Source organism: Bos indicus, chromosome 20 (assembly GCF_029378745.1).
Source record: "Bos indicus isolate NIAB-ARS_2022 breed Sahiwal x Tharparkar chromosome 20, NIAB-ARS_B.indTharparkar_mat_pri_1.0, whole genome shotgun sequence".
In the NCBI taxonomy this organism is placed as follows: Eukaryota; Metazoa; Chordata; class Mammalia; order Artiodactyla; family Bovidae; genus Bos; species Bos indicus.
This window is the reverse complement of record NC_091779.1, coordinates 22,862,764-22,887,915: the sequence shown is the minus strand read 5'-3', so window position 1 is coordinate 22,887,915 and position 25,152 is coordinate 22,862,764. Positions and strand designations below refer to the sequence as shown.

The 25,152-nt window shown below is 41.7% G+C and overlaps 1 pseudogene; it reads left to right on the top strand.

The window, feature by feature from the left end:
- The first annotated feature begins 2,667 nt into the window (after nucleotides 1-2,667).
- The window catches only part of LOC109574683 (E3 ubiquitin-protein ligase RNFT1 pseudogene), a 61,284-nt pseudogene continuing 38,799 nt past the window's right edge, over nucleotides 2,668-25,152 (top strand).

Here is a 25,152-nt window from a genome sequence, read left to right as displayed (position 1 = left end):
TCCCCGTCCCTGGGATTCTCCAGGCAAGAACACTGGAGTGGTGAGGCACAAAGGGAGTGCTAATGAATATTTAGTGAATGAAGGACTTCATTGGTGGACTTCCCTTGCCAAAGTTGATAATTTGTTGTTCACTGACAATGTTGCATTAGAACTCAATTAACCATTGCATATTGGAGTACTTTCTTCCTAAGAACTTTCTGGTGAGTTCTTCTGATAACCTTGACATTTTCCTGTGTAAACAAAAACCCATGTATTTGTGAATTTCAGATGTGCTGCCATGTTTCAATAATATTCTGATACCGCTGTAAACTGAGGGTGAACTTCCAGAGAGGTTTCAGGTATTCCTACATTTTATTCAGGTGAAACCAGAGCCTTCACCAGGATGAGCTCATGTTAAGGAAGTAGGAGCTACAATGGCAGCATGCAGGCAGTGACGGGCCTGGGCATCAGCCAGCTCTGAGTTTAAGTTCTACCTTAGCACATTTCTAGCTTTGTGAGATTGAGCAAATTACTTAACCACAGTTATGAATGAGGATAAAAAATATTTATCTCATAGGGTTGTTGTATGGATGACCCCATGGACTGCAGCACCCCAGGCTCTTCCGTCCTCCACTGTCTCCCAGAGCTTGCTCAAATTCAAGTCCATTGAGTCAGTGATTAATTACATACTACGACAATAATATTTTAGACATATTCGGTTAAATACAATAAATCACTAAAATTAATTTTACCTTCTTTTTACTTTATGCATGTGTTTACTAGGAAAATTAATATTACACATATGGCCTGCACTTTATTTCTATTGGCCTGTGCTATTTTACAGGATCTTGGAAGAATCTTTAGGAAAGTCTAGTTAGCTGACTGGCTCAGCCATATTTCTTATTGTCAGCAGGACTAATGGGCCACAATTTGAAAGAGGGTAGAGAAGGAGGAAAGGAAACATGGCCATACTGAAGATCGTGGAAGACTGAAGAGCCCAGAGAAGGCAGTATCATCATTTTCATTGTTACCGTCACTATTATGTAACCCAGGAGTTAATCACCCACTCTTCAAGCATCACCTTTCTTTTTTATCAATCTACCGGCTGCCTTGGGCTTCCCTGGTGGCTGAGTGGTAAAGAATTTGGGTTCGATCCCTGAGTTGGGAAGACCCCCTGGAGGAGAACACAGCAACCCACTCCAGTATTCTTGCATGGAGAATCCCATGGACAGAGGAGCCTGGCGGGCTGCAGTCCATGGGGTTATAAAGAGTCTGACATGACTGAAGTGACTGAGCACACACGCATGCACGCACGCATGTATGCACAGGCTGCCTTAGCCTAGGTCTCTGTGGAACTGGAGTTTCTTCTTGGTGATATATTTCTTCTTGCCACTTCTAGCCCCTCATCTCCTTCTCACCTGGAAGCTCCCTGACCTTGATTGAATGCTTCTACGACAACCACACAGTTGGGGATGAAGAAGCAGTGGCTGCTCAAGAATATTCTCAACTGTAGAGAAGAACAGTGGACCACATGATAAAGGAGTCCTTGATGCTGTCCTTGGAGTCAAGGACTTTATAAAGCACTTTTAAGTCTGTTCTTTTAAAATCTGGATACTGATCAAAAGCTAATTAAGGCCTATTCTATTAATAAGCAAGTCCATATGAGGTTCCCTGGTGGCGCAGTGGTAATGAATCCACCTGTCAATGCAGGAGATGCAGGTTGGACCCCTGGGTCAGGAAGATCTCCTGGAGAAAGAAATGGAAACCCAGTCCAGTACTCTTGCCTGGGAAATCCCATAGACAGAAGGAGCCTGGTGGGCTACAGCCCATAGGGTTGTAAAAGAGTCGGACACAACTTAAGTGACTAAACAACAACAACAACAAGAAAGCCCATATACTTAAGAATTCCACTGTTTTACTCTGAACTCTATTTTTTATAAAATCCTGGAAGAACACTATTAAAAACTGAGGATGCCTATCACTTTAGATTTCCAACTATACCCAGTTCTCATAAACAACAGTATGAACTCTCTCCCTATAAAATATACTGCATATAAAATATGAGTGTGTGTTATCCTTAGGACAATTCTCATATCGCTTTGGTCTTACTCCTCCAAACAAACATTTAACACATACTATGTGTCAGGGACTCAACATATCAAGAACTCAAAATATTGTCTAATTACAAAGAGAGAATATTCTTTAATTACAAATAGGGTAAGGTTGAAATTGTCTGAGAAAAAGACTTGGAAAATTTCAGCCTTACCCTATTTAGCACTCAGTCATACATTACATATGGACACCTCTCTGACTGATATTTGCCTGTGATATAATCAGGTTAGTTTTATACTCTCAACCAAGTTCTACATTCCCAGAAGGCAGTTGAAAGACAGATCTTCTCTCACAGCACCAAAACAATGCTACGCACACACTCAGTAGCCAGTACCAGATACTGCTTTGCTAAACACTAAATGTTAAGTGCCCAAATGGACAAACCCAACTTTTTGCAAAATGGTGAAGTAGGTGATGGAAGCCTCTGTCTGCAGAGTCAGTATTTCTCTCTGTCCTCTATCCAGTCAGCACAGTCGCATTCCTGGGTAGTGTAGACACCCCATCTCTGGCTTTGTCCTGTTTTCCTTTTATTTTTAGTTTCCAAACTACTATAACCTTTTCTTTCTCACGCACATCATGATGGGAATTTGGTGAGTACTGGGCATTTCTAGCATGCTCAAGTTAATCTGTAGCAATGAGTTTATTCATCAATTATATGATAAATATTTAATGAACACTAACTGTGTATCAGACAATGGTCTTGGTGCTAGGGACATGGTGATGACCAAAATAGAGATGAGACCCCCATTTATGAGAAACTTTCAGTTCAGGGATGATTTAGGAGGGCCCTTCTGTGGCTTCCTGGCATTTCAGAGGGCTTGGGTGCTTTTCTTGGTCACCAGATGGCTGGGGAAGTATCTCTGAATGATTGACCCTCCCCATAACTGGGCATGAAGAATGCTCTTCCTTTTATCCCTCTTTTCTATTGACTAATGCTGCTCCTCTGCTCTTTAAGAGACAGGTTTGCTAGCTTACTTTGCCCAGATGAAAAATGTAAAGGAGTTGCTCACCTTGTTATTCGAGCTGGATGTATTTAAGCTAATACTTTGGCCACCTCATGCGAAGAGTTGACTCACTGGAAAAGATTCTGATGCTGAGAAGGATTGGGGGCAGGAGGAGAAAGGGACGACAGAGGATGAGATGGCTGGATGGCATCACCGATTCGATGGACATTAGTTTGGGTGAACTCTGGGAGTTGGTGACAGACAGGGAGGCCTGCTGCTGCTGCTAAGTCGCTTCAGTTGTGTCCAACTCTATGCGACCCCAGAGACGGCAGCCCACCAGGCTCCCCCATCCCTGGGAATCTCCAGGCAAGAACACTGGAGTGGGTTTTGATACTCCAATGCATGAAAGTGAAAAGTGAAAGTGAAGTTGCTCAGTCGTGTCCGACTCTTAGCAACCCCATGGACTGCAGCCTACCAGGCTCCTCCATCCATGGGATTTTCTAGGCAAGAGTACTGGAGCGGGGTGCCATCGCCTTCTCATGGAGGCCTGGTGTGCTGCAATTCATGGGATCGCAAAGAGTCAGACACGACTGAGCTGAACTGAACTGAACTGAAGCTAGTACTGGCTGGTAGGCATTGCTATTATTACCACAGGTGTTCACACATTAGAATAATTTTGGTCTTTTGAAATCTAGAATATATATTTTTGAAATGCTTCTTTCTCTAAATTGCATTTATTTCAATTTTAGATTCCATCTCAACTGGAAAGATTGAGGATTTACATTCAGTTGCATCTGGATTTTGGCTATTCCTCCATTAATACAATGGATTTGGGAAAATACAGAAAATAAAATCTAATACAAACCCAACTCCCGTTGCCTTTAAATATCTGTGGATGTGAACTTGCTGAACATCTCAAAAGTATTTTTTAAAAGTTCTAACTTTGGCCACATATTCTTTCCTTCTATTTTCAACTCACGAATTATTGGCCAAGTTCAAATGAAGCCCTGTGGTTTGAATTAAATTGGCAAGTCATAGGCGGCCTGGCTTCAGCAATCTTAACTGCTCCCCTCCTCCCCTTCTTGGCAGACTCTGGAGTGTTTAGAAGATATTTTTCTTTGCATTAATTTTTCTGAGAGGAAATCCTTGTGAGACATCTAGTTGAACTTGGCTCTCCAAAGTTTCTTGTAGAGTTAGAAAAACAAAAATTTGAGGTTACTAAGCAGGTTAATGGAAGAGAAACCTGTAGCTGTTTTCTTAGAAATGTTGCTAATGAGGCCAAAGTCTCACTCTGTGGAGTCTCTCCGTTTTGTGACCTTAGTCTGTGGCCACAAAGGGGACAGGACAAGATCAAGTGCATTGCTGTAACCGTGCCAGTCTCTGCCAACTGCAAGAAGAACATCACACAATGTGAGACCCTCTTGGTAGATGAGAGCCCCGGTATGATCCTGTAGGTAAAGCTTCTTGAATTTTAACAGGCACACATATCACTTGGGAGTTGTCCTAAGATATAGATCCTAATTGAGTAGATCTGGGTAGGAGCCAGAAATTCTGTATTTCTAGCAAGTACCCAGATGATGCTGGTAGTTGGGCCATCCTTTGGTAGCATAGGGCTAGAATACTTTTCAAATACTAAGTAAAATATACACTTATGGGCTTTTGCACAGAGATTTTCTACTGAAGAGTGAAAACCTAGAAATCTAAAGTCCCCAAGGGGTCTCAGAAAATCTATCTGTAATAGAAGTGAACCAAGGTGGAAATTGGTTAAATGACTAGCAATCATTACTGCCTTGAATCTCCATTGCTGTTTTTCAGTAAAGAGTAGGCCCACGGCTAGATGTTATTAGAGCCGTACAGTCTGAGCTTCCCTCAGAGTTCTGCTTTGCTCTGGCTCTGTGCACCTGTGTAAATTATTAAACCTCTGAGTATTTTTCCTAATATGTACACTGGAGCTAATAATGGTACCCTCCTTAACAGCTTGTTGTGAGGATGAGATGGGATAACAAAACCAGGTTGTGCTTGAGCCAGTTTCTCCTGGCCCTTCAGAGCTGACTGAAAGATATTCAGGAATTCTGTGAGGCATTTGGTAGCTTGAAATTGGCTGTGATGGGAGTATTTACACCAAGGAAACTGGCAAATGCTACAAGTTGTTTTTTTTTTTTTTTTTTTTCTGTTTTTGCACTGATTTACCGTCATACCTAAAGGATCTAAAAGAGCTCAATAAATGTTAATTACTACTATCTTAGCTATCTTTTCTGAATTCCTCTAGCACTTGTTTGAAACACATCATTTAGCGCTGGATATTCCACACCAGCTTCCTTCTTAAAATATTCTGGAGTTGAGTTCTCAAGATTTAGAGTCTCTCAAAGGTGTGACCATATTCTGCCACATTCCATGATGAATCAATGCCTTCTATTTCACCTCTCCAATGAAAACATTGAGCATACTTTCAGAATTTTTGGAGTCCATTGCTCCAACAGCTTTGATCCTCTCTACAGGAAACATCAGAATCCAAATTGAACAATTTCAAGGTAGATCCCAGGACACGAATGTCCCTCCTTAGGATGTCCAATGATAAGTATGTGTGAATCAGAACAGACAGGAACAGAATACATATAAGTTCTATCGATTTGTGGCCCCGTCACAGGTTTTCATACATTTGTTTAAATAATTGTAGCTGGTAGATTAATTGGAAAACGAATTACTCTATCATAGTAAGTGAGGGGTGATTTCCTTTGATGTGTTTGTGCTGACAGCATGATTTTGAATAAAAGGGACCTTAAGAATCAGCCTAGCCATTCCATGTTAAAGTCCTCAACTTTTCTCTCCTATGCCTCTAAATGTCTAGCTCTTTCCCTAGCCTCTCCTTATATCCTTCTGCTAGGCTATCATTAGTTCACCTCATCCTACGTAAAAACTTTCTCTAGAGAAGCAGATTTGCACAACCATTAAAAGTGTGGACTCTGGAGCCTGATTGGTTAGGTTCAAACCCAAGTCTTACAACTTGACACCGTTTAAGCTAGGTCTTATTTTCTAATCTGTGAAATCAGAATAATATCAGCAAGTTTCTCATAAAATTTTGGAATGAATTAAGTTCACTTAAATATATCAAGCTCTGAGAGCAACGTTTTTCATAGTAATTCTCTTATTACAGTACATTTACTATTATTTCCATCAATCATTCCAACTCTTTTGCAACTTTATCCTTTCCTCTCCTCAAAATTCTTTTTCTTAGCCTATATGGATGCTTACATCTTTCAATTCTTAAAAGCAAGATAACACAATGGAAAGCAAAACTATGATGTTTCTTATATACATATATATATAGACACACACACATATATACTTTAAATTAACTTTAGTTATTATTTATCTATTTTTGGCTGTGCTGGCTCTTTGTTGCTGTGTGGGGCTTCCTCTAGTTACAGTAAGCAGGGGCTACTCTCTAGTCACAGTGTGCGGGTTTCTCGTCGCAGTGACTTCTCTTGTTGCACAACATGGGCTCTAGGGCGTGTAGGTTTCAGTAGTTGTGGCTCGTGGGCTCTGCAGCTCAGGCCCAGTTGCTGTGGTACTCGGGCTTAGTTGCCCTGTAGCATGTGGAATCCTCCTAGGCCAGGGATTGAACCCATGTCCCCTGGATTGGAAGGCAGATTCTTAACCACTGGACCACCAGGGAAGTCCCAACTGTGATGTCTCTTCAAACAGGTCTATTCTTCCTTTCCTGATGTTCTTTTTGGTGGAGGAAAGTCTATAGTTGCTCTTTCCTCCTGAGTACCCAAGATCTCCTTGGTCCTTTGCAATTTCAGCTCTACAGCTGCTGAGTACAGGCTCTACTGTGCAGATACTCTGATAACACCTGTTCTTATAGACCTGTTAGGACCTACTTCACCAGTGACCACATTCGGGTTTCCAGTGACTGAGGGAGTTGATTGGGAACACTTGCGATGAAAAACATACAGGCTCAAATAATATTTTACTCAACTCTCAGGGCTATTACCACTTGAGCATCCAGCGTTATTTTGGGGTAGAGGTGGGGCCTTAGTAGTTTAGCCTCGGCTGTGTGGTATAGAAGAAATAATGGTGAACTTTGGGATCACAGGATGTGGGCTCAAGGTCTCCTGCTCTACACGTGGCAGATGCTCTATCAATACTTATTGAACTGAAATGAATTGTTTGCCCAGCAAGGTACTCAGGACTCTTGCCTTCTTATTTTTATGCTAATACACCAGCTGTCCAAGTTGGGTCTGACTCTGACAGAGCCTGAACTGGGGTGGGTGTCCGGGCTTATAACTCAGGCTTCTACGTGCTGGAATGAATATACCCGAGGGCTTTGGAAGGACACTATCTCTGAAGGAGATTAAGGCAGGGGGATGAAGGGTTGATAAAGTTGGCCATAGGACTCAGATCCAACCCTTGAGTAGAGAGATGGGGCTCAGATGGAATCCTCTGCTGCTTGAAGATGGTCTGGCATTTCTCAGGCATGATCTATATATCTTCTCTCTCTCTAACTCTGCCTGTAATCTCTTTTTCCTCTCAGGAGAACTTTAACCCTTGAATTCTCCCTGTCATGAATCGTAAATCAGATTAGAACAAAAAGTTATCTTAACCATAGTCTTTCTACAAACAGAACCAGAGAGCTGATAACTAAACCATTAATCATCAGAGAAAACATTTTTTCTTTTATTTGTAGGAAGAAAAATAAGGAAGTTTGGATTACTGCCTGGCTGGTTGAGGCAACACTGTGATGCATGAATGCATCATCAACAATCTGATGACATCAAGGGTTTGGGGGTTTCCTTTACATCCTGTCAAAAAGGATGTTTTCACATGAAGTTGTCCCAGATAAGTTTTCAAAGGCTGTATGTTATCAGTAATCCCTTTTTTGGTTTCACAATATTTTTAGGACACAATTTTTAAAAAATATATTGTCTTCCTCCTGAAAATGATATTAGGGTGAACAGATTTATATTAAGATTACAGAGCAGAAAGTTAAATTTTTAGTTAGTCATTGTGTATTTTATTTGGTCTACATTATGTTAAACAGCTAGTTTGATGGTAGACTTTGGGTCCCTAATATGACCATCTTTTTGGTACCAAGTAAACCCAACTTATATGGTTCTGAGTGAAATAATGCCTGAATCCTTCCTTGGCCTAATTTGTCCTATTTGTCTGTGCGAGATTTGCTAAAGGAGTTATACATGCAGCAACAGATCAGCCTTTAGGCAAGTTTAGCTTGATGGAATATTTCACCTATCTTCAGGACTTAAGCTTCCAGAGCTTATATGCTGACACTTCCCTCTCTTTCCCTCAGGGAAAGAAATTCTATTGAAATCCAAACTGAGAAATGAGGAGAAAAAAGAGAACTCAATTTGCACAATGAAATTTTTAGCAGGGCTAGGTTTAGGGAGACAAAACAGTAATTTTCAAGGGCTGAATCTGAATAAATCTCTGACTCTCTAAACAAGCTAAAGCTTCCCTTTACTCAGTTAAATAAACAAACAAAAATTCTATGGGTTAGGAATATCATTGTTATTTTATTGTCATGTTCTCTTCGTTATAATTCAAGATACAAAAAGCACACTGGGAGAGGTTTTAGCTATTTGCTTGATAGACTGAGCTATGAGTGAAGCGATTTTCATTATTAGCCTACTAAAAATATTTGATGGAAACAAGAAGTGATTCTGGTGATCTCTGAATCCCCTTCTGGCAAGGGTAGGCTCCACAAGAGGTAATCAGCCTCTTTAAGTTCTGTTTACATAATTCTGTTTGCATGAGACACATTCTTGTCTATAAAATTCTATGCTTGCCATGGATAAGCAGAGACCCAAATCAGAATTCTTAAGTTCTCTTATTTGGTGAAAAACCAAATAGTTGAGTTAGTGGAGATCATTCATTGAATCCTAATCAATAAGTGAGTATGGGGCACTAGCTGAGTGCTTGGGCTGACTCACTATCCCAATGTGATTTGTAAATTAGCTGCTATTCTCTGACCAACTGCACCCTTAGCCCCCTCAGTCATCAGAAATGAGAAATATATTCTCTTTTTAAAAGTTCAATGTTCTATGCATGGATAGATATAAATTAAGTCTACATTTTGTCTCTGGTGGTCCCTGCCCATCTTTCATCTTCTGATGTCCTGTTTTCATTTTTATTCACCTCTTCTTCAACTATGGACTTTATTAGAATTTATTTATATTTATAGAATCTATTAGGATAAATGATGAAGATAACAAGTATAGAATTGCAAAGGAAACCAATTATATAGCAATATAGTGAAAAAAGTTTTAAAATGTTTATATAAGCATCTGCTTTGACACATTACATAGCACGATTTAGTAGTAGCTTTGATAACTAGTAATTTTGAAGTTGGACTGAACATAACCAGTATTATGAGATATCTACAGGATATATATGATATGAGAATATTTGTGATTTCTGTTGGTGACAGTCACATTGCATCTATTGCCATTGTGGTTTGTGACAAGTAAATGCTGCCTTCAGTTAGAGGTTAGTGAAAATAGTTTTCTATTCAGGTTTTAAGCAACTCCTTAATTCTATCTCCTGGAGAAGGAAATGGCAATCCAGTCCAGTACTATTGCCTGGAAAATCCCATGGACAGAGGAGTCTTGAACCCTAACTTGGGAACTCCAGGGGTTTAAAGGAAAGAACAATCACTTGTGGTTGGAAGACCCCAGAGAGCAGATATTCTATTTTTATAACATTTTTCTTTTACTTTTAATTGTAGTAAAAACATAAAGTTTACTATCTTAACCATTTTGATGTGTAGAGTTTAGTAGTGTTAAGCATACTCGCATTGCTATGTAACAAATCTCCAGGACTTTTTCGTCTTGCAGAACTTAAACTCTATACCCATTAAACATTAATCCCCACTTCCCCTGCCTCTCAGTCTTTGGCAACCACCGTTCTGTTTTCTTTTTCTATGAACTTAACTGCTTTAAGTACTTGCAATATTTGCCTTATTTCATTTAGTATAAGTTCCTCAAAGTTCACCATGTTGCAGCATGTGACAGGATGGCGCAGATATTGTTGAGACATTTTGCAGTTTTCAGAGAGTACTGGTTTGCTAAGTGATGCACAATGAATTAACCCATGCTTCCACTGGCTCTTTAGTTTCTCCGTTCCATGCACGTTCCCTTACACAATACTAAAGAACGTGAAAGTAGTTTCCAACCATAGGGTAATGGAAAAAGTCTCTTTTTGAAATAGGACATGCTGCTGCTGCTGCTAAGTCGCTTCAGTCGTGTCCGACTATGTGCGATAAGACATCATAAAGATCACCACTTTGAGAACCAGTGACAATGGAGAAGTGCAGTGGGCACTGAGGGGCCAGAGTGACAGTGGACATGTGTGCAAACCGCTTCTCATATCCACAGCTTACCCGATTCCATGTCTCAGTCCCAGACCGTGTAAATGTTGTGTATTTCCACATGCTAGTTCTTCTTGCTGCTCTGTAATAAATAGACTTTCTCACTGCTCAGTAAATAGACATATTCTTGAAATGTTAGCACATCTAATGGGACTAAATTCCCACATCTTGGAGAGGTTATTTTGAAAGATTGTGCAGCCTTGTTTCTCTAAAGTTCCTTCATGAGAAAGCAATGAGAAACCACAACTTTGAATATCATAAAGTGAATTTGAACATATTTCATTAACTGTGTACAGTAATGTTTAAAAACAAGAGCAAGGTTTCTGTTATAGCTTTTTACATTTTGTACTAGGCTGGCAAGGGAACCGATATGACTATAATGGGGTATTAAAATTCATTTCACTGCACTTTCAACAGAAACCTCACTCTTCAAGTTAAACTAGGCTGTTTATAATTACTGACACATACTCTAATTCACTTTCTGTGTTCAGAGCTGTGGTTTTGCAATTGCTTTTTCAAGGAGAAACATTGATATTTTGGGACTACAAGCAACATATGGTATCAAGATGTGGTTTAATTTGCATTTCCCTCATGAGTAATGATGCCGAAAATCTTCTCAGTTGTATGTTGGCCATTTTGATGTTCTCTTTTGTGAAGTACCTGCTCAGGATTCTTGCCCAATTTAAAGATTGTGTTGTCTGTCTTTTCCTTATTCATTTATAGAATTTTTGGAGAAGAGTATATTCTAGATACAAATGCTTTGCCAGGTGTCTGTGTGTGTGTGTGTGTGTGCATGTGTGTGTGTGTGCTTGTATGTGTGCATGCACAAGTGTCAGCCTCAAGTTTTCTTTTTTCATTCTCTTAATAGTGTTGTCCATTGAATGGAATATCTTAATTTAATTAAAACCAACTTATCAATATTTTCTTGTGCCCTGTGTAAGAAACTGTGGCCTACCCCCAAGGTCTTGAAGGTATTTCCTATATTTTCTTCTAGAAGCTTTATTGTTTTAGCTTATACTTTTAAGTGATGGTGGTGGTGGTTTAGTCCCTAAGTTATGTCCGACCCTTGCCACCCCATGGACTCCAGCTCACCAGACTCCTCTCTTCATGGGATTTTCCAGGCAAGAATTGTAGTGGGTTGCCATTTCCTTTTCCAGAGAACCTTGCTGACCCAGGGATTGAACCCTTGTGTTGTGTGATGCATTGGAAGGACTGATGCTGACACTGAAGTGCCAATACTTTGGCCACCTGATGCGAAGAGCTGACTCATTAGAAAAGACCCTGATCCTGAGAAAGATTGAAGGCAGGAGAAGAGGGTGACAGAGGATGAGATGGTTGGATGGCATCACTGATGCAATGGACATGAACCTGGGCAAACTCCAGGAGATGGTGAGTAACAGGGAAGCCTGGCATGCTGCAGTCCATGGAGTTGCAAAGAGTCAGACAAGGCTGAGCACCTGCAATGCAGGCAGATTCTTTACTGCTGAGCCACCAGGGACTTTTAAGTATATGATCCATTTTGAGTTAATTTTTATGTATGGTGTGAGAAAGGGTCAAGTTTCCTTTTTCCCATATGGATATCCATATGAGCCAGTACCATTTATTCAAAAGACCATCCTTCTTCCGCTGAATTTCTGTAATGCCTTTGTCATAAATCAAGCGATGGTCATATACATGTGGACCTCTTTCTAAACTCTATTCTATTCCATGGTCTATTGTTTATTCTTTACTAAGACCATACTTTTAAAATTAGTCTAGCTTTGATGCTTGGTTAGTTTTTCCTCTTCAAGATTGCCTTAGTTATAATAAGTCCTCTGTATTTCCATATAAGTTTTACAAATAGCTTTCAGATTTCCAGAAATTAAAAAAAAGCTGCTGAGATTTTTATTAGGAGTGCTTTGAATTTATAGATGAATTTGAAGAGTGCTGATAACAACAATCTTACGTCTTTGAATTCCATGTTCATGATATGTATTTTTTTCATTTATTTAGGTCTTCTTTTATTTTCGTAGGCAACTTTCTGTAGTTTTCAGTGTGAGTTCCTGGTCATTTTTCATTTGATTTATTCTACATAATTGATGCTTTTGGTGCTTTCAAAATTTTACTATCTAGTTGCTTGCTTCTTTTTAAAATAGAGTTATTTTTCTGTTGAAATTCTTCAACTTTTCTTCTATTTTGACTACCATTTCCTACATTTTCTTGAACATATTAATCATGGTTATTTTAAACCCCCTGTCAGTTAATGTTAATATATAACTTGTCTATAAATCTTTTTCCATTAAATATATTTTTCATTTGGATTTCAGTAATTCAACCTTTAAATTTTTTTTATTATATTTTGTAGGCATTGTAATTTTTGGTTAAATGCCAGATGTCCCAAATGAAAAATTACAGGGACTTTGGATGATATTTTCTTCCAAGGTTGTTTTCGTCTTGCAGGCAAATAGTCAAGTGTCGTAAAAATTTAGTTTTATGGGTTTTGAACTGAACTGAATGCTTCTTGGGCTTATCTATTTTAACTTTTTACTTTGTTTTTTTATGGATTGGTTTTTATTCTTTTTAAAAAAATTATTTAATTATTTTTGTTTGGCTGCACTGGGTCTTCATTGCTGTGCTCGGGCCATCTCTAGATGTGGCAAATAGGGGCTACTCTCTAGTCGCAGAGCACGGGCTTCTTATTGCGGTGGCCTCTCTTTGTCACAGAGCGTGGGCTCTGTGATGTGCCAGCTTCTGTAGTTGTAGAGCAGAGGGCTCAGTACTTGTGACACGTGGGCTTTAGTTGACCCACGACATGTGGAATCTTCCCAGACCAGGGATCCAACCCATGTCTGCCTGCATTGGCAGGCAGATTCTTAACCACTGGCCCTCCAGTGAAGTCCAATTTTTATTCTTAAGGAATGGTTCTTACTCTTAGGGAATGACCCTTCTGAGATTTCAGTTTAAAGCCTGGGATATTTACCAAGACACTCCCCCTTTAGCAAGGCTTTAATTACAACCTTAGCCTCCCTGGTAGAAATCTCTGATCAGCTCTTTAGCTACGCAGGTGCTTTCTTCTCTCTCTCTCTCTCTCTCTCTCTCAGTCTCAGGTTGTGAAAGCTCAGTTTAGGAACCCATAACTTTAGGGAACTGCATATGCAGAATATTAGGTTCCCTCTCTTTTTTTCCCTAGGACTTCACTCGCCAATAGCAAACTCTAAACTGCTCCAAACTCTGACTTCTCTGCCTTTTCACCCAGTCTGTTGTTTTCTATATCCCCATTTTTAAATTTGTAAATGTCTTTAGGAAAATAGTTCAGATAACATGAGGAAAATATGTCAGATAAACATGAGCTTTCCTTGCTGTGTTTGTTTGCTGTCTCCTGCCTTCAGGCAATTGCTTTATGTACTTTGTCTCACATTTAAAATTGCGTTTGAAGTCAGGGTTAGTATGATGCCAGATATTCCAGTATAGCTGTGTAATACAGAATGATTTTTTGTGTGTGAGAGAATTAAACAAAAATTACCTCAAATTCATTTTTCATAAACTCATCCAAGATCTGAGGTTAGGGTGAATGCTAAGTCACTCAGTCACATCTGATTCTTTTTGACCCCATGAACTTCAGCCCACAAGGCTCCTCTGTCCATGGAATTATCCAGGCAAGAATACTGGAGTGGGTTGTCATTCCCTTCTTCAGGGGATTTTTCTGACCCAGGGACCAAACCCGTGTCTCCTTTATTGGCAGGCATATTCTTTATCACTAAGCCACAGAGTTGGTTAATTCAATGTCTTGATGACATCATGAAGAACTCAGATAGACACTTTCTTTCTACGCTGCCATCTTCATATATCAGTATTGTCTTAAGCTACTTTTCTTGGTTCTCTGAGTCACAGTCGGACACAACATCCAATGGAAGAAAAAGAAAACTATCCTCTTATGTATCTCTTTTTATTAGCTAGTAATCTTTTCCCAGAAGCCCCCCGGCAGACCTTATCTCATGAATTATTGAACATAACTAGATCCTTTGTTTCTAGTTATGAGATTCCTCCCGAATCTGCGTACAATCCACAGACACCTCGGAAGAGACACACAACTGAACTAAATTTAAATGCTGCCAACAAGAAAGGAGGTTACTGGGTAAATGACCACTGGTGTCTGCTACGCTTAATTTTGCTGAACCTCATTTTCTTTATCTGCAACGTGGGGTATAATGGTATCTCAGTTATAGGTTGTTATAAGGAATAGATACAATAATCCATGGATTATTTCTCCAAAAATTCCCCCAAGACCTGTTTTTAAAGTCTCTATCTCACAGACACACATGCCATTAGGATGGCAAGTCCTATCAAAAGTGTACAAAGGCAACTGGTTAAAACAGTTTCTCTCTTCCTTGATGAATCTCTATAGTATTGATAATACCTCATGGCTATCATTTTATTGATTTGGTGTCATATTATATTATAGATACTGTACATATATTTTTTTCTAATCTTAGCAACAAAAATATAGTCATGCATGTTCTTGATTCATTTGCTCAGTCAACTTGTATTTGATTGCCAGTAATCTCATTTAGTTTCTTTCCAGGTAGCATAGTGGTAAAGAACCTGCCTGCTAATGCAGGAGACACAGGTTCAATCCCAGGGTCAGGAAGATCCCCTAGAGAAGGAAATGGCAGTCCACTCCAGTATTCTTGTCTGGGAAATCCCATGGACAGAGGAGCCTACATTCCATGGGGTTGCAGAGTTGGTCATGACTGAGCACACAACACACATACACACACACACACACACACAATCTCATATACAGACAGTGAAAATGAGGTTTAGAGAGGCTGAATAATGTTCAAAGTGACACAATTAATAAGCGGCCAGATTAGATTTGTGCTTAGGTCTGTCTGACTCCACTCTTTGCAAATCCCTTGTAACTTCCTTTCCTGAAAGCTTCCTGGTGTTCTGTTTCACCAAGTTTAATCTATTGAAAAGAGGAGCGGCAGGAGCTGTTGCAGCGTGTCAACTCAGCTCTAAGATCTGCAGGAGAGAACAGTCCGCTGTTAGTTGGTCCACACTGGTCACCAGCTTTCCCTGGAACGCTGGGTTAGTTCTCGTCTGCTCCAGCAGGTGGCAGGTTGGTATCATTCGGTGCTTCCCTTCTTCACTTGTGAGGAAGCAACTAAAGTCGTGAGAAAAATTTTCTTGGAAAACTATAGAAATCAGACTCATAACTTTTTAGTCTGTAGAAAGAGAAGCTTTCTACATGCATTGGCTCTCATGCATGAAGTAAGGGATGAAGTAAACTGCATTTGAATTAACCTTTTTACTTTTGAAAGGTGCTCTCATGTATTTGATACACATCCATCCCAATTAGAAATGTTAAGATGCTTAAGATAGATAATTGGCAGCTACATTTCTCAATTCTATGGTTTTATTTGCTTAATTGCCATGAGCTTCCTAAAGCAGAGGGTATGAATTACTTGTCTTTGGGAACACATCAAGCAGAGTGCTGGGTGTTTGTAGAGTGCATCAGGGAATGACTTGGAGGAAGACGATCTGGGTTTGATCTTTTGACTTGGTCATTTCTTATTTGAGAGGCTCTTAGTAAGTCCTTGCTTTCTGAGTTTCAGTTTCCTCTTTGGTAACATACTGATGATAATGATGATGGTGATGATGATAATTCCTAAGGTTTTGTTGTGAGAATAAAAGGTATATGAAAAAGACTTCTTAAGTGTCTGTCAGAGACGGTTATTATTTTTAGGTGACCAGACCAAAGTTGCAAAATATATGAGTGGTTGATACTTTCTCATAGGGATTAGAACATGAAGTGCTTGGAGCCGGAATTTAGGCAGATGTCACTGGGAACATTTCACCTCTGGTTGTCATTTCCCACCTGCAGCTCAAGTACTCATCTTCGTCATCTAACATGGAGATTCACTGAAGTGATCTACTTATTGTCTGTCCTGGCTCCAACTCTACCTTCTTCAACCCAGGTTTCTAAAGGCGTTATTCGAGGAGGTCCTCCCATAACCTAGCTTCAGTGTGCTGTCTCCTGTGACCACCAGGTCCCACGCACTCATGTCCGTGCACACCGCATCTGCAGCAGGCTGACTCCGGGAACCCAGCGTGCTTTGGGCCCATTCACATCTCTGCCTGTGTGACGTCATTCCCTTTCCTTCTTCCCTCCCCATCCCCTCCAACCACACTCACTCTCCACGAATCTCTCTTCCAAGAAGGCTTTCTCTAGCCACATTGATCTCCCCGCTTAGAATTCCCACTGCTCTTATGAGGCAGTACAGATCACCAAATATGTAAAGACATGGTCTTCGGATGTATTCATTCTGGAATCATATCCTGATGAGAATAGTAATAGTCCATAAAGCTGTTTTGAAGATTTAACAAAATAATGTATATTAAGTGTTCAGCACAATACCTGGAACAGAGTAAGCACTCCATACACAGTGATTATTATGATTGTCAGTATTATCACTAGTTTACGTGATATTTCTTTATTGCTTTTTTCGGATTATGTCTCCTCCTCCACCTAGGAATACAGTCAGCTTCTTGTATTCAGGGACCATCTTTTATGTTTCTCTGTGGCCCTGGTGTTGCCTTGTGCTTTCTCCGAACAAGAGAAGTGTGCCACAACTTTTATCGCTCAATCAATCTTACTTCATATTAAGAAGTAAAAGTAATCCTCAAGTTAACTTTTAGCAAAGCTACATAGAAACTGGTTGAAGATGCCATTGCTGCATGCCAAAAATCTCTACAGAGTTTTCACAGTATAATAATAGTATAATAAATTATAATATACATTTATTATAATAATACAATAAATTATATTATTATTATTATTTCTGACTAGACACTGGCCATTCAAAATTCACACAGAGTAGTCTGTATGACTGAAATATATATTTTATTTGAGTCAAAAGATTACTTTCTACACAATTTCACATTATCTGTAGGATAGGGAAGAAGCGAAAAAAGGAGAAAAATATGACAAGTGGAAGCTCAGCTGGTAAAGAATCCATCCGCAGTGCGGGAGACCTGAGTTTGATCCCTGGGTTGGGAAGATCCCTTGGAGGAGGGTGTGGCAACCCACTCCAGTATTGGGTTTCCCTGGTAGTTCAGCTGGTAAAGAATTTGCCTGCAATGCAGGAGACCTTGTTCGAATCCTGGGTAGGGAAGATCCCCTGGAAAAGGGATAGACTACACACTCCAGTAGTCTTGGGCTTCCCTGGTGGCCCAGACAGTGAAGAATCCACCTGCAATGTGGGAGACCTGGGTTCAATCCCTGGGTCAGGAAGATCCCCTGGAGGAGGGCATGGCAACCCACTCAAGTATTTTTGCTTGGAGAATCCCCATGGACAGAAGAGTCTGGCAGGCTACAGTCCATGGGGTTGAAAAGAGTCGGACATGACTAAGCACACAACAAAATGATACTGATGAGGAATAGGATATTTGCACAGTTTACCAAGAGAGCATCATGAGATTGAGTTGCATGTCTTCTTTCCCCACACCAGCTCTGTGTGGGGAAAGTGACGTGAGCAATGAATATGGCCTAGGTCCAGGATATGGCTGCTTTTCTCTTCTAGTTTTCATGATTCTCCAAAGCAGCACTAAACTACTTTCTCTTTCCCTGGCCAGAGTGGATGTGGTTGCAAAGCTCTTCTCAGTCCCAAATAGAGATGAGTGTACCTGGGTCCCAGGAGACTCAGCTCTATTTCTCAAGCCTGTTTTATCTGTGCTGGGAAACCCTAGGGTGAAATGTCACTTCTCTAGAGAGTTAGGAATCTTTCTCCACAACCAAGTAGCCTGATCTCACACTGGCTCTGAGCCTTACCCTGGGGTCCCTCTGCTGGCTGTGAGAAATAAGAGCAGAAAGCAGTTCTTTGAACTAAGAAACCCTGGATTTTGTTTTTGAATGTAATACATAGACAAGATTGTTCCTGTTTGGTGGGGGCAATTGTCCTTGAGTTACGATATAAAATGGGGAGAGAAAACTAAGCTAGCAATAGCAACACAAGTTTCCCTCCACGAAGAGGATTAACGATTAGATTCAGGTCTCAATCCCAAAACAAAAATTAATTTACTACAGAGCACTGAAAAATATCTCCTTTGAAGAATACCTGTGGTGCACAACTGTAGTTTGTTCAGTGCCTGGCAAGGTCAGAAATCAGTGGCGATTGCTCAGTCTGTGCAGGTAAATGCACTGGAAGGCCCGCTCCTCACCTATAAGCACTTTGCTCTTCCCCAGCTTGCCCAGTCTAATCTATGAGTCCAGTTACCAAGGTACCAGGGTGAGAGGTACCATAGAAATACCAAAGTGAAGGGATGGGATCAGACACCTGAGCGTGCTCAGTAGGTGGAACATCCTGATTATGGACTGGGCTTTGTGGCCCGATATCCTGGGATTTTGTTGACTGGCCTGACTTTCTTACAGAAAGTTAGGGCTTGGCCTCTGCTGCTTTGTTGCTGTGGCTGGTTCTTTTGCTCTGTCAGAGGGACCACAAGAAAGCATGTGCTCAGGTGCATACAGAGAATAGGTCACTGAAAGGCTTCTAATAAACAAAGGAGCAAGACCTGGTGTCTGTCATCCAAAGGACCAGAAGGAGAGAAATCAAAACCAGCCACACAGGTAACCTCAAATCTTCTCTTGGTTCATTTTCTGATCAAGTGAAATGAAATCCATATACAATATAAAGTCAGTAGAAATACCTATCATGCCAGAGTAGAAGGAGATGAAGAGGTTTAAAAATGTAAGGAATGCCATTAAGAAACAGATGGCACCAGGTAGCAAATGCTGACCATAGAACAAAAACAGAATTAGCAAGGCACCCACGAGGAGGAATCCTTTGCAGATAGGAACTGGGCAGTGCTCTAAAGGGGCCTTGACCAGCCCGGAGATGCAACACACCTAGCAGCCAGCAGGGGACAGAGGTGCTCTATGTCTTAGAGCTCAGGCTGGGTGTACAGCTGGGCACCTTTAACCCCAAGACCTACAAATCCTGCTGAAACTCCCCTAGAGTTCAAACTTCTCTCCGGGAAGAGCAGCACCGTGAAAGCAGGAGGCGACTGATCTTAGGTGCTTTACCGTAAAGGTTGGCTTTGACTCCAAGAAATTTGCTGATTTTGTTATCTTCTTATATTTGCTCTCTTCCCATCCCACTTGCTTCCAACAAGAACCTCTCTGCTGGTTTGGGATAAAGGGCAGTCAGCTCTTTCAAAGTGAAGCCTGTGGATACTCTGAAGCAAGGACTCTAGTCTAGTTTGTCCCCTAATTTGTCCCTCTTGCTCCTCCCTCTCCCTTTTGGTAACCATGTTTATTTTCTATGTCTGTGAGTCTATTCCTGCTTATATGTATTATTTTTGAGATTCCACATATATATTTTTAGATATCATATAGTACATATATACATATATATGAAAGTGAAAGTCGCACAGTCATGTCCAACTCTGTGATCCCGTAGACCATAGCCCACCAGTCTCCTCTGTCCATGGAATTCTCCAGGCAAGAACACTGGAGTGGGTAGCCATTCCCTTCTCCAGGGGCTCTTCCCAACCCAGGGATGGAACCCAGGTCTCCCACACTGCAGGAGGATTCTTCACCGTTTGAACCAGGGTAGGGCGTGTGTGTGTGTGTGTGTGTGTGTGTGTGTGTGTGTGTATATATATATATATATATATATTTGTGTGTATATATACACACACACACATAGATACATACATACATACATATGTGTGTGTGTGTGTGTGTGCTTGCACCAAGTCGCTTAGTCATGTGTGACTCTTTGTGACCCTGTAGGCTGTAGCCTGCCAGGTTTTTCTGTCCACAGGATTCTCCAGGCAAGAATACTGGAGTGGGTCGTCATGCCCTCCTCTAGGGTCTCTTCCTGACCCAGGGATCTAACCTGTGTCCCTTATGTCTCCTGCATTGACAGGCAAGTTCTTTACCACTAGTGCCCCCTAGGATCCCAATGTATATGTGTCTGAATCACTTTGCTTTACACCAGAAACTAACATTTTAAATCAACTATATGTCCATAAAGAAAAAAAAGCAGGGAACAAGGAGGATTGAGGAGACAAGTCAATATAATGGGGTAACTAGAGCTAGGTAGCCAGGCTTCTCACTAACAGAAGGGAATATGAATACAGAGACAAAGCTGGAAAAGAGCCGTGTGGTGTAGGATTAGGGTTGGAAGTTTCCCTGGTGCCTCAAAGAGTCCACCTGCAATGCAGGAGACCCGGGTTCAATCCCTGGGTTGGGAAGATCCCCTGGAGAAGGAAATGGCTACCTACTCCAGTATTCTTGCCTGGAGAATTCCATGGACAGAGGAGCCTGGTGGGCTACAGTCCATGGGATCAAAAAAGAGTTGGACACGACTGAGTGACTAACACTTTCACTTTAGAGTTCTCAGTATGGGGAGTCAGATGCAAAAACAAATACTGATGTACATTTCTGTGTATGTATGCACATCTATATCTTAATAAGCATGCATATACATAAATATAAATATTTCCTAGTGAAAGTGAAAGTCACTCAGTTGTGTCCAACTCTTTGCAACCCATGGACTATACAGTCCATGGAATTCTCCAGGCCAGAATACTGCAGTGGGCAGCCTTTCCCTTCTCCAGATCTTCCCAACCCAGGGACTGAACCCTAGTTTCCTGCATTACAGGCAAATTCTTTACCAGCTGAGCCACAGAGAAGCCCATATAGTTCCTAGCTCTGTCCCTGATTGAGCTTGGAAATACTAAAATCCCAGTAATGATGAGCCTGCCTAGAGCCCAGATCTTGGTTTCTGGACACCATTCTCCAATAAAAGGACACAGGGTTCTCTGGAGAATGGTTGATTCCAAGGATTAAATAGGAAAAATATAAGGCAAGTTTAGTATATCTCATTATTCTTGATGATAAGCAAGTAATCAAAGAGTGAAGGATACATGTTCAAAGGACACAGAAGATAGCTCAGAGGGATGCATCTGGTCCAGAATGGATGAGTTGAGTGTCAAAGAAATCATAATATCAAATTATAGCCTACTGACTACAATAGACATCCATTAATTTATCCTAATGTAAATAAGTAAGTGAACACACAATGGGAAGAGAATATTCCTCCCTATAGTATAATTCTAGCTAACAAATGTGGAAGGAATTAATGGAACTAGAAAAGCATAATTTGAGACAGATAGTGAAATTATTTTAGGCAAAACGTATGAATAGGTACTAAAAGTAGTGGGTGAAAGTCAAATGAAGAATGGCACATTTACGTGGTCTCAAAATAACTTTCCACAAAACACTGATTAACTGGAGAGGGAAAAAGAGTAACTCTAGAGTAGAGAGCCCCGGCAGATACCATACTACTCAAGAGCTCTAAGTTGACATCAACTGGTGACGGAATAGACCAACAGCATGTGTCATATTACGGGATGCAGTGAGAAGATTAGCGTCACATCTGTGATCACCCTGCTAAAACTGGATAATCAGACCTGAATCTAATCAAGAGTAAGCAGCAAACAAATCCAAAGTAAGCCATGTCTTTGAAACAAATCTCTTTGTGTGTGTGTGTGTATACATACCTCAATATGTATAGGTATACAGACAGATATGCTGTTGGTTCTGCTGTTCTTTTGGATCCAGAAGCTTTTGATCATGTAGCTTGCTACTTTTAAGTCTTTGTTCAAACATCACATTCTCAGAAAGGCTACTCTGATCACTCTACCAAAAATGAAAAATAATGATCTCTCCATTCTATATCCCTGACCCCCTGACCCTACTCCACTTTTTCCCCATAGCAATGTCACTTTTCACATAGTGTGCTGCTATTAATTGTGTTTATTTGCTATCTCTGTCCTCCATCATATAAACGTCATAACGGCAGGTGTTGTAGGACGAATTTACTGGGAAAAAGCTCTGAGATGAGACTGTGTGCAGGGCCATTGCTCTCAGGAACAGGGACCACTGGGGACTGAGGACACAGGACTGGGAGGAGAGTGGGGCTGCCTTTGTAACCTAGGTCTCAGCTAACGCTGGGGGCTGAGGGGGAAGCCCTGAAGCTAGGGCAGTGCTTCAGGGGAGTCCCAAATAGAGACAAAAGGGGCTGGGCCTTTGAATCCACATAGCAACCAGTCATGGGATGTAGGCTGCCCCAGGGATGGGCATGATGGTGGGTGACACAACCCCCTTAGGCAGAGGGCAAGTCCTAGGAAGCCTCAGCTGTGGGTCACCTTCCTGCAGCACTCCAGGCAGCTGGGGAATGAGCAGTGTGCTCCTGATGGGGAATCTGGGTGGAGCATCTTGGCAACAGCCACAAAAACAGGATCTTTGTCTATGGCTGCATCCTTATCTCCCAGAACAGGGTCAGAATTATTGACTGGATGGGTGGATGAATGAATGAAGAGTTCCTTTCTAGAAAGCTCACATGCACAGGTAGGATGTGGCCACCATTCTCAGTGGGCAAGCAGAATGACTAGAGTGTAAAAATAGAAAACAAGCCACCACAATCATGGAAACCTTTCAGACAGTACAGCATTGTAAAAAGAAAAAAAAAAAGTAGCAAATGGGAGAAGAAAGACACAGGGCTGTTGGAAGGAGTGGCAAGTCTGGGTAGGCATCCAATAAATTTATACTGCAGGGAGTTTCCATGTTGACACGCGGATCCTGAGCAGTTCATTGTAAAACCAGGGTGTGCTGTTACAGGCCCGAGGGGCTGGGGTTAAAGAAAGCATCCTGCTAACACAAGGAACAACTGGCTCCCGTGACAGAATTTTAACAAGCCTTTTCTCATATCTGTTGACTTAGCGCAGGCCAGGGAATTCTTTGAAAGGCAACGAGGCTATAAATCAGCAAGTCCCGTAACGTGCATTCCAGGCAGCACACAAAGGCACCGTGGCTAAGTCTCTAGGAATGCCACGGTGAGTGGCCCTGGTGGTCGTGGGGTTAGACGCTGGGGCTGGGAATAGAAAACACCCAGAAGAGGGGAGCAAGGGAGCACCAGCAAGAGCAGCATGGTATGTTTCTAATATAACATCCAGTACCTGGGCCTGGAGTGCTGCCTAGTGGATACTCAGCACTCAAGGAGTATCTGTTAGATGACTACACAATAATCAGGTGCCTTGGTTGTCGCCCTGGTTCTGTCACTCATGGGCTGTGTGACCTTGAGGAAGTTCTTTGACTTCTCTGAAACTTGGTCACCCTGTGTGCAAAATGTTGGGCTCAAACGTGAATGGAATCTTTGGGAGTGACTGACCCATGAGAGTTTTTGAGTCTTAAAAAATATTCAAAGAAGTTTCTGAAGCTGTGGAAAGGAGAGAACAAAGCCTGCATGGCAGAGAGGACCCTGCAGTCTTCTGAGTTAAGACAGGAACCAGGGTTGGCAGAACCTCCCATATCTGCCCTCCCACCCCTACCCCCACCCCAGGGAGAGTCACAGGGGTAGTGGGGGACTGTCGTGTCCACTTCTCCAGGGGACACGCCTCTTCTCCTGCTGCCTAAGGCACAATGATTCCCCTGAAACACTACAGACCCCATCTCCGAGGAAGCCTGACGCCAAGTTGAGGCCGAAAAGGCCGATTCTCTCTGATGCCCCTTGCAACTGCATTATATCTGAGGCAGGTCTCCCAGAGGCCCCAGTAATGACAGGTTCTCACCAAGAAAATGAGAGTTCAAACTCTAGCTTTTCTGCTGCTTGCAAACTTAGCAAGTGACTTGATTTCTCTCTGTGTGTATATACTTCTTGGTGTCCGACTCTTTGAGACCCCATGGACTGTAGCCCGCCAGGCTCCTTTGTCCATGGGATTCTCCAGGCAAGAATACTGGAGTGGGTTACCATGTTCTCCTCCATGGGATCTTCCTGACCTAGGGATTGAACCACATCTCTTGCACTGGCAGTCTCCTGCATTGGCAGGCAGATTCTTTACCACTAGTGCCACCTGGGAAGCTCTAATGGGGCGATCACCCAACAGCACAGGTGTGATCAAGTGATAGAAGATTCACCAAATCAGCATGTCCGCTTCCCCTCTCCGCCTCTCTCTCTTCTTGCCTTCTTTGTTTTCACCCTCCCTTCTGTGCAAGCCGCCGAGCTAGTCAGAGCAGAATATAAGCAAGGCCAAGGACATGAGTTCACCGTCCACACAGGACCAGAGCCCTGCTCCTTGTCCTGGCCATGCTGGTCCTGAACAGTCAGTGTTCGTGCTCACACTTCCTTATCACAGAGCAAAGGCAGTTTGTCACTGACCAGTATCACTGCGGGCAAATACTATTTACTCAGCAAGGATGCCAAGCATGTTTAATCTCTGACTCATCAGGAGGAGGAATTTGGCACCAGGGGAAATGGGGAGGGGGATGAATGAGGTGAAACCAAGTGAAGCAAGAATGTAATTACGTGGGTCAGGTTCTGCCATTGTGGACACAGAGGAAGAGAGAAGTGACGGTTTTTCCCTTAGAAAAGTTGACATGCTGACCCCAACTCTCCCTCTTCTAAAACTGAAGAGAGGGCTATGAGAGGTGTGTGGGGTTGCCCTTCTCTCTCTTGGAGTGGCACCTTATGCTGAACCAGGGTTTCTAAATCCCTAGGCTGGGATCTCTGCAGAGTGCAGACCTCATTGCAAGGGGCCCTCAGGGCCTACGTGTGCACTAAGCAGTATTTGTATGCCATGCAAGGATAAGTACAAGTGCTCCCGTGGAGGAGGCACGTCATTCTGACTTACATATGGGTCTTTACATTCAAATCAGTTGGAATTTGGACTTTCAGTCCAGCC